The sequence below is a fragment of the Podarcis melisellensis genome (assembly GCF_964234715.1).
Source record: "Podarcis melisellensis genome assembly, chromosome: 5".
Taxonomy (NCBI): Eukaryota; Metazoa; Chordata; class Lepidosauria; order Squamata; family Lacertidae; genus Podarcis; species Podarcis melisellensis.
Genome location: NC_138537.1, coordinates 38,207,821 through 38,216,960, shown reverse-complemented (window position 1 = coordinate 38,216,960; position 9,140 = coordinate 38,207,821).

Genomic DNA, 9,140 nt, shown 5'->3' with positions numbered 1-9,140 from the left:
TTTTGTCCTCTATTCTTTTGACAAGGATATGTGTGTGTTAGCAGGCTCTGCATCCCTAGCTCCTGGCGACATTTCTAATTGGTGTACCTTTTCTTTCCTCTAAGAAACAATTACTGTAAAACTTGTTCCTCGGCAGATGTTATGAATTTTTTTTTTAAAGGTGTTACTATTAAATACATGCAAGTAGCTTTTTAATCTACAGTTTTCACCTTTCTGCTTAGATTGTTTGCTTTAGGCTTTGTAGTTGGAAAGGATGCAAACAAATGCCTCTCCCCTGGCAGCAAGGGCTGTGTTAGGACACACAAGACACACACACAGGCAAGGGAGAGACTTAAATTAATCATGTCTTCCATCCCCCACCCCGCTTCTTTGAAAAAAAAAACCCTGCTGTATTAAATATGTTGGAACCACATAAAACAGTTGACGCTGGAGGGCAGGGCTGATCTCTGGATTCTTACTGCCTTCTTGTGTTTGGCCCAGTTCTCACTTCGCGATTATCAGCATGTTGAAAGAAATATGCGTGTTCTACAATCTAGCTGGCATGCTAGCTTTAAAGTTACTACATGCACTGCAATTGACACCTGTCTTAGTTTTTCGTTTTGTTTTTTACTTCCAATTTTCTTGGCAGGGTCCCGCTTCACAGTTAAGGCATGAGCAAAAGAGATCCAGTTAAATCTCACACCATGAGATGCTGACAGTTCATCCATTACTGAGGAGTTAGCACCCTACCAATAGGCCCCAGCCACCACTGTAACCAGCCGCTGACTTCTGTGTCCTTCAATTCATGGTCCTTTGGCCCTGTCCAGGAACTGAAATCTATGCTCTTATAGCTCATTATATCTCTATATTATGTCTCATAAGTAGTCCTTTTATTTTCTTGTCCCTTTGCTGCCTCTTTTTGAGAGGAAGGTTTTTTTCTAAGCCAGGGGTAGTCAAACTAAGGCCCAGGGGCCGGATGCGGCCCAATCGCCTTCTCAATCCAGGAATCAGCGTGTTTTTACATGAATATGTCCTTTTATTTAAAATGCATCTCTGGGTTATTTGTGGGGCATAGGAATTCGTTCATATTTTTTTTCAAAAGTATGGTCCGGCCCACCACATGGTCTGAGGAACAGTGGATCAGCCCACAGCTAAAAAAGGTTGCTGACCCCTGGTCTAAGCTGTCATAGAATAATTCCACAAGAAACATTATAAACATTATAAAGTTGAAAGGGACCCTGAGAGTCACCTAGCTCAACCTCCAATCATACTCTGGGGTGCTTTCATTTACTGCTGTCCTGTCCACCCTCAGAAGGAGTGGAATATGCTCATCTGAATCCCTTTGGTGCTGCTGGACAAACGTTGCCAGTTCTATCCCCAACATGTGGTTTAACCATGCCATCCGACTGAGGCCTAGCTTGGGTATTCTGGGTATTATGGATGCCTAGAATTTCACCTGCTTTCTGGAACACCCTTGACTCAAAGTTCCTGTGTTGATCAGAGTGCAATTCCCCTAGCACTTGAAAATCAGAAAAAGAAAATGGGCAACCAAGGCATTTGCCACTATTACAGCTTCTTGTTTTTTTAATAGCAGACGCATTTGGCCACCGTGTGAAATAATCCATGGAAACCAAGATGTAGCAGTTGGGTCCTAGCACATCCACTGACACATGTTCCATTGAGGCATCACCAGGTGTTGCTGCACTGGGGCTCTCTGTGCTGGGAAGAGAGCTTCTTTGTTATGCAGGCATCACACCTTTGACACCAACAGTCCTGGCCAGTTGAACCTCCAACATGTGGTTAAGCCTCTCCTAAATGCCGAAGAAAATGACATTGCAATTCCAGTAGATTTGGAATTAAACTTTCTTCATAGCCTGCCTTTTGGAGTTTATATCCTGTCAAGATGGGTTGCAACAAATGCTACAGCATTAACATTCCAATCGTTAAAACAGCAGCAGTGAAAACAGCAAATAAAATGGTGTGTGCATATTTAGAGATTACAGCATTCATTAAAATTTGGACGAACCCAAATGAGAACGATTGGTTTAAATGGAAGTATTGTCTCTTGTGGCCTCAGGCTGGTACCCTGGATAGCGCCAGAAGGAAAGCATTAAATCTAAAGCCGATCCATGTAAAATCCTGCAAAAACGTTGCTTTTCCCTCCTTCGGCCACTTGGTGGTGCCTCCAGTTTGTCTAAATGAAAAAATCGTTCCTCAAATGAAATAATCATCTAGGCCTCAACTATAAGAAACATGGAAAGAATGCAAGAGTCAACCAGTCCAGTCAGCATGGAAACATGCTCTGCTCTCCAGGAACAGATTGTCCCCTATTCCTTGAGACTAATTTCCGGTTGCTGGCCTTGAACATTCACAGAGCTAGAAGACCTTTTAATGGGATTGCAAGAGTATGAGACCAACAGCATGAATTGGAGCATTTCACATTGGTGGCTTAAACTGGTTTGGGCTTAAATTAGCCTGCATCATGAATATAAAACCTGTATTACCTGTGCAAAGGTGATTCTTATGTGGCATATATGGTGAGCGAGGGAATCAAAAGCTTAAGATGTTTCGCAGCTGTGAAAATGTCTTCAGACTCTATAATAGAATGGCTAACATGTTATATACAAAAGAATAGTGTTTCAACTCAATGGATTTGGAATGGAGGGCATATCAAACACAGCCCTGAGCCTCTGAGAACTGGCTATCATGCAACCGTGTCTGGAGTCCTACGGCTGAGCTATATATGACTTTCATAATGTAGCTGATTCCCTTTAACAATACATGGAGTGAACTAGATTAGAATCATTGCAGGGAGTTGGACTAGATGATCCTCAGGGTCCCTTCCAACTCTATAATTCTATGATTGTGGTGGGGATAGGGAAATTTAGCCCTTTGCTGCTACCACAACTCAATCAGAATTGGACCCCTTCCTGCACCTGCTGTTTGCAGTGGAGAAAAATATGATTGCAAACATATCTTTGTTGTGTTCATGCATATATATACAGTGGTACCTCGGGTTACATACGCTTCAGGTTACATACGCTTCAGGTTACGCTAACCCAGAAATAGTACCTCGGGTTAAGAACTTTGCTTCAGGATGAGAACAGAAATCGTGCTTTGATGGCGCAGTGGCAGCGGGAGGCCCCATTAGCTAAAGTGGTGCTTAAGGTTAAGAACAGTTTCAGGTTAAGAACTGGCCTCCGGAACGAATTAAGTACTTAACTCGAGGTACCAATATATATATATATATATATATATATATATATATATATATATATATGCATTTTATGGGTACTTTATAAAACTGTAAAGCAGCCATTAGATGATTCTTCAGATGCATTTCAACAGAAGCAAATATCAGACGAAAAAGATAATAAAAGTTTGCTTTGTTTACATATTGATATTCTGTGGCTGAAAATGGGAGTGCCAATGCTTGCACAAAACTGCTTGTGTAACATATAAATGGCCAGTAACAAAATAAATGTAAAATAAACAACTATCTGACTTTTAGAAGATATCTGAAGGCAGCCCTGTTTAGGGAAGTTTTTAATGTTTGCTGTTTTATCATGTTTTTAATATTTTGATGGGAGCCGCCCAGAATGGCTGGGGAAACCCAGCCAGATGGACAGGGTATAAATAATAAATAATAAATAAATAATAAATTACTACTAGTAGTAGTACTACTACTACTATTGGTAGTATTCTGTGAACACAATGGCACTTTGAATGTGTGGCAGCCTCCTTTAGCAGTTGGGCCCTGTACTGCATGAGCAATCAGCTTTTAAAACCAAGGGGAGTTTAAAAAGCAATTTGTGAGAGGGCATGGATGAAGGTCAGTGATTCAAAGGGAACTGGAGTAAATAAGAAAGAAAAGGCATCAGACAATGTGTTGGCACAAGTGCCATGTAAGTGTCTAACCATCTTTCTGGATCCTAGGCAAATGCCATCCTTTACCAAGGTGAAAATATACAACTCTTAATTATACATCCTAAGGATCAAGCTCAACAGTTTACATGCGTAATAAAAACCCTATTAACTAGTTGTTCCAGACAAAGCGACTCTTGGAACGGGAACCTTGCAGCAGAGAAGGACACGCATTTGAAGCCCCATGAAGGCAGTTACAGTGGGAAAGTGGCAAAAAGAAGGAACATCCTTTTCCGCTACTGCTTCTCCGCTGCAAATTTCTCGCTCTCCAAGACACTTTGCCTAGAAAAAGGAATCCCTGGGCTTTTATTGCCTATATTTGCATGGAATGCAAATTTGCATGGAATGCAAATATAGCTTGTCCTTGATCTTATAGTTGTGGTGCTGTAGAAAACAATACGTGAGCATGCCGTCGTCTGAAAGATTGGCTATTGTGCCAGCCAGTACTTGCTAGGGGTAAAACGGCAAAGCAGCCTAGAGATACCTTCAAGGCTTGTGGAGTTTGAATGTTGTTAGGGAGAAGAACCACACTAGCAATTACTGGCACTTTGCAGTGGGATTAAGGCGATTACCCAAAGTACAGCCCAGCAGCAGCCTGCTGTTGCTGTGCAATTACAGGGGGTCTGGTTGTGGCAGGGCACCTCAGAACTATTCCTGCTTTCACCTAGAGAAGCTGGAGCTGCCTGGCGAATAGCTGTGGCTGATAAGAGAGTGACAAATGTTCATCCTGCTACATCTGGATGACTCGGGATCTGTCTCTGTGGTGTGAAGGCAACCTGAGACCCCTGAAACAAAACATTTCGCAACCGCAGTCCCTAGCTAAGGGCAAGACTTGGGACTCCTTCCTTCTAACAGCAAACCCGAGTGACTTAAGTGCCCAAACGATTTGAACCATACTGAAAAGGTATCAGCATGCACAGGTGAGCCAAATGTATGCAAAAAATAAGGTGTGTGAAACCCCAACTCAGTGAGAACTAGGTATCCTCAGAAGTCTCTGGAAGCCATGAAATGCTGGTGTCAGTTGGGAAAGAATCCCTTATAACTTGTTATGGTATCTTGGAAGAGGGCATGTCTAGATGGCTTGGACCATAAAAAGGAGCGCAGCTCTTAGGCCCCATTTGCACTACACATTTAAAGCAGTACTGTACCATTTCAAACAGTCATAGCTTCCTCAAAGAATCCTGGGAAGTATAGCTTGTAGATGGTGCTAAGAGTTATTAAAGGTAAAGGGACCCCTGACCATTAGGTCCAGTTGTGACCGACTCTGGGGTTGCGGCGCTCATCTCGCTTTATTGGCTGAGGGAGCTTCCGGGTCATGTGGCCAGCATGACTAAGCCGCTTCTGGTGAACCAGAGCAGCACACAGAAACACTGTTTACCTTCCCGCCAGAGCGATACCTATTTATCTACTTGCACTTTGACGTGCTTTCGAACTGCTAGGTTGGCAGGAGCATGGACTGAGCAACAGGAGCTCACCCCGTTGCGGGGATTCAAACCGCTGACCTTCTGATCAACAAGTCCTAGGCTCTGTGGTTTAACCCAAAGCGCCACCTGCGTCCCTTACTGAGAATTATTAGGAGGCCCCTATTCCCCCTGCTACAACTCCTAGAGTTCCCTGGGAAGAGGCATTGATGCTCTGCAGGTCTGGCTCAAGACATTTTGGCACCTGAGGAGGACCACAAAATGGCGCCTCCCCCACCAAGGAAGGAAGGGCGAGAAGAGATCTTACATCGGGAAGAAGGGAGAAATAAAGTTCTACATTGGGAATAAGGTGAGAATCAAATCACCCTAACCCAACTGTTAAAGTGGCAATCAAATGCCATGGGGTGGGGGTGGGACTCTGAATCATGCTGGAAGGATGTGGACCCCAGGAGACCCCAGAGGGCAGCCCCTGCCATTTCCTCCCTGGGGTGGGAGGAGATGAGCAGCACCTCCCATTCACCAAGAGGCCATTGGAGAAGCGATATCGGGGGGGGGGAGGCATCAGATCCAGCCCCCAAGGAACGTGTTGCAGTGGGTGATGCATTCCTTGAAGCCTGATCTGGTCCTGTGGATCCTGCCACCCAAGGCAGTCATCTCACCTTGCCTCATACGTGGGGTGGCTCTGACTCTGGGCATTGTAGTTCTGTGAGGGGCTCTCTTAGCTTAATTTTTGTGTTGGAGAAGAGATAGCAGAGTGGGGTGGCAATGGACTGGTGGAGCAGAACAGAGGCGTCTCTTACACCTACACCAACATTCTCATTCACCTGCATGGAATTCCTTGTTGTCTACAGTTACCTGCACAAACATTTAAAGCACATTTGCCGCTTTAAGGATCCTGGGAACTGTAGTTTGATAAGGTTGATGGGGCTTGTGGCTCTGGGAGGGGCAAGCTACAGTTCCCAGAATTCTTTGGGTGGGGGGAAATGTGCTTTAAATATATGGCATGTATACAGTCTATGGCTTTCAGCTGGGTGCTTAAACATCAAAAGCCTCCGTCACACATACCAGGCCAAATCTCAGCTCCTCTTCCTAAAAGTGTGAGTGACTTTGGCAGACAACTCAGTTTTCCAAGCTGATTTTTCAGTGGCAAGACTACTATTCATGAGACAGTTTTCTCCCTCATTAAAACCCCAGCGCAACCCTTCGGGGCATTCAGAGGCATTATGACAATCTCCCAGCTATAAAGCACTTTTGGGATTTCACTCTCTGGTGAGCAAGAGAGAAGAAAGGCTCATTCCCTTGGGTCTCTTTAAAGGAGGTGACTTCAGAGGCCTCACAAAACTCTTAAAATGTGGATCCCACTCGGTGAGAGGCCAGTAAGATTATGGAGTGTACTGGTATATAATTAATGTTAATTATATGTTTTGCTGTGTCATTATAGGGCATGTGCTTCCGCTGGCATCACATGTGTAAATTGCTTGTGAAGCAAAAGGAGAGGTCACACTTTTGTGCATAGCAGAAATCTGAGTATTTAGGGGTAGATGAATAGATTCAAGCAAAGGCTGATTTCATACAGTCATTGTGAAGTGGTAAGATGCAGGTTTTAGTGGAATCAATTTAGCTCCTGGGAATATTAGAAAATGAGACGTATGATCACATGTGAATCAGCATGTTTACAGATTTATGGGCTGTGTGCATGTACAGAGGTACTGTAGTATGCAGGCCTGGATCTAGACACATCAAGAAAGTGTTTCAGAAAAATGCGTTGTAAACCTCAAAGTGGGGAATCACGTTGGTGAAAGACTGAACTCCACAGCGCCACCTGGTGTCACAGTGTTATAACACATATAATGCGCTTTTTCTTTACTAATGTAACAGAGTCCCAGTTGCCATATTAATTCAGGGGAAAGGCCAAGCCAAAATGGATGCTTAATACAGCTGTGCTGCAAACAAGAACAGTCTAGAACAACCATATGACGGATTGCCACCATTTGACACAGTGCCACCTATAGTTGGAATAGCAGTATAACAGTTAACGCTACATCACAACAGTGAAACAGATCCTCAGACACTCAAAGGAATAACATTCAATCAGCATCCGCTCAACAGCTGCCTCTTTCAAAATGACCAGGGTCACCTTCTCGTCAGATAAATGGTCAACCACTTCCTGGAGCCAGTCACTCATCTCTCTCCAGGCAAAGAAATCTAAGGAGCAAGTAAAATTGTGGCAATCCTTACCCTCCAAGCATCTTGTTCATGTCCTCAGCCCATACCAATTGAAACTCACCTCACCCAACAAAATAGGACACAATGATTAACTAGACACCTCCTCAGACAGAATTTCAGAAACAGATGCATCTAAGCTGTGGGAAATGTGAACTATTTTATTGCCAAAGTGTTTAGAAAATATGCTACAGGAGGTCTCCAAGGGTTCACACACATCCTTTTGTGGGCCAAATTGGAGAAGGTCCAGGACCACTTGGAAGATCAAACGAACTATGCATTTAATCTTATAATCAAAGAATGTGCATGTCTCATCTGTGCTTTTCTCTTTAGAACTATAGATTTCCCCCCTCCTAATATGTAGAATCGTGCATATCTAATCGAGCTATTATTCAATCAGGTGAAACTAATACAATTAATTGACTAGGATTTCTGAAGTCGTGAGGCATTATACAAGTGTGTGTGTGTGTGTGTGTGTGTGTGTGTGAGAGAGAGAGAGAGAGAGAGAGAGAGAGAGAGAGAGAGAGAGAGAGATTGAGTATGTATCTCATAGGTGCCAACTCCCTGGGGCCCTGGGTGCCCAAGCACCCACAAAATTCCCCATGAAGGGGCACGGCACCCACACATTTTGATGCCAGGGCCATGCACACTGCATGGCACCCATGGTCCTGGGAACCCACAGTCGCGGAGCCAAGCTGGCACTCCTAATATATATACACATATATACGCTGACACACACGTTTGTGCATATAAATGTAATTAAATTTCATTTCCTTGCTGTCAAGCAGAGCATGAACTGCCCACTGGTGCTCCCCAGTAACTGGCATTCAGAGGCATGCTGCCTCTTGAGCCTGGAAATAGTGCATAGCCATCCCCATTGAAAGCCTTATCCTCCATTATGATTCCCACCCAGCAAAGCTGACAGAGATTGACTATAAGACAAATACTGTGCAGTGGTACCTCAGGTTACGGACGCTTCAGGTTATAGACTCTGCTAACCCAGAAATAGTACCTCAGGTTAAGAACTTTGCTTCAGGATGAAAACAGAAATTGTGTGGCGGCAGTGCAGTGGTAGTGGGAGGCCCCATTAGCTAAAGTGGTACCTCAGGTTAAGAGGTGGTACCTCAGGTTAAGAACAGTTTCAGGTTAAGAACGGACCTCCAGAATGAATTAAGTTCTTAACCCGAGGTACCACTGTATAGGTCAAACAGTTCTAAGGAATTGAAATATTCTTGTCACAGGAGGGGATGAATAAGACCTTCCAGAACAAGAGCTTTCAGGATGGCTATTGTTTAATGGGGGTTGAGGAGACATTCATGGGGAAATAGTGGAGGTGTGCAAGTATTTAGAGGAAACAGTTCAAACTGGAATCAGCTGTGGAATGATGCCAAAAGTGAATTCGCCCCCTAAACCTGACTGTGTGCTATTTCCCCTGCATTTGTTAAACTAGCAATTAATACCTGGGAACACCCTGTGAGTGTTCTATATATGGGAGACATATGGCAGTAATCCTTGGTAAAAACCTGCAGAGAGCTAGAAGGTAAATGCCCATAATTGTTGTGCTGATGGATATGACATTGTAACAATCTGGAA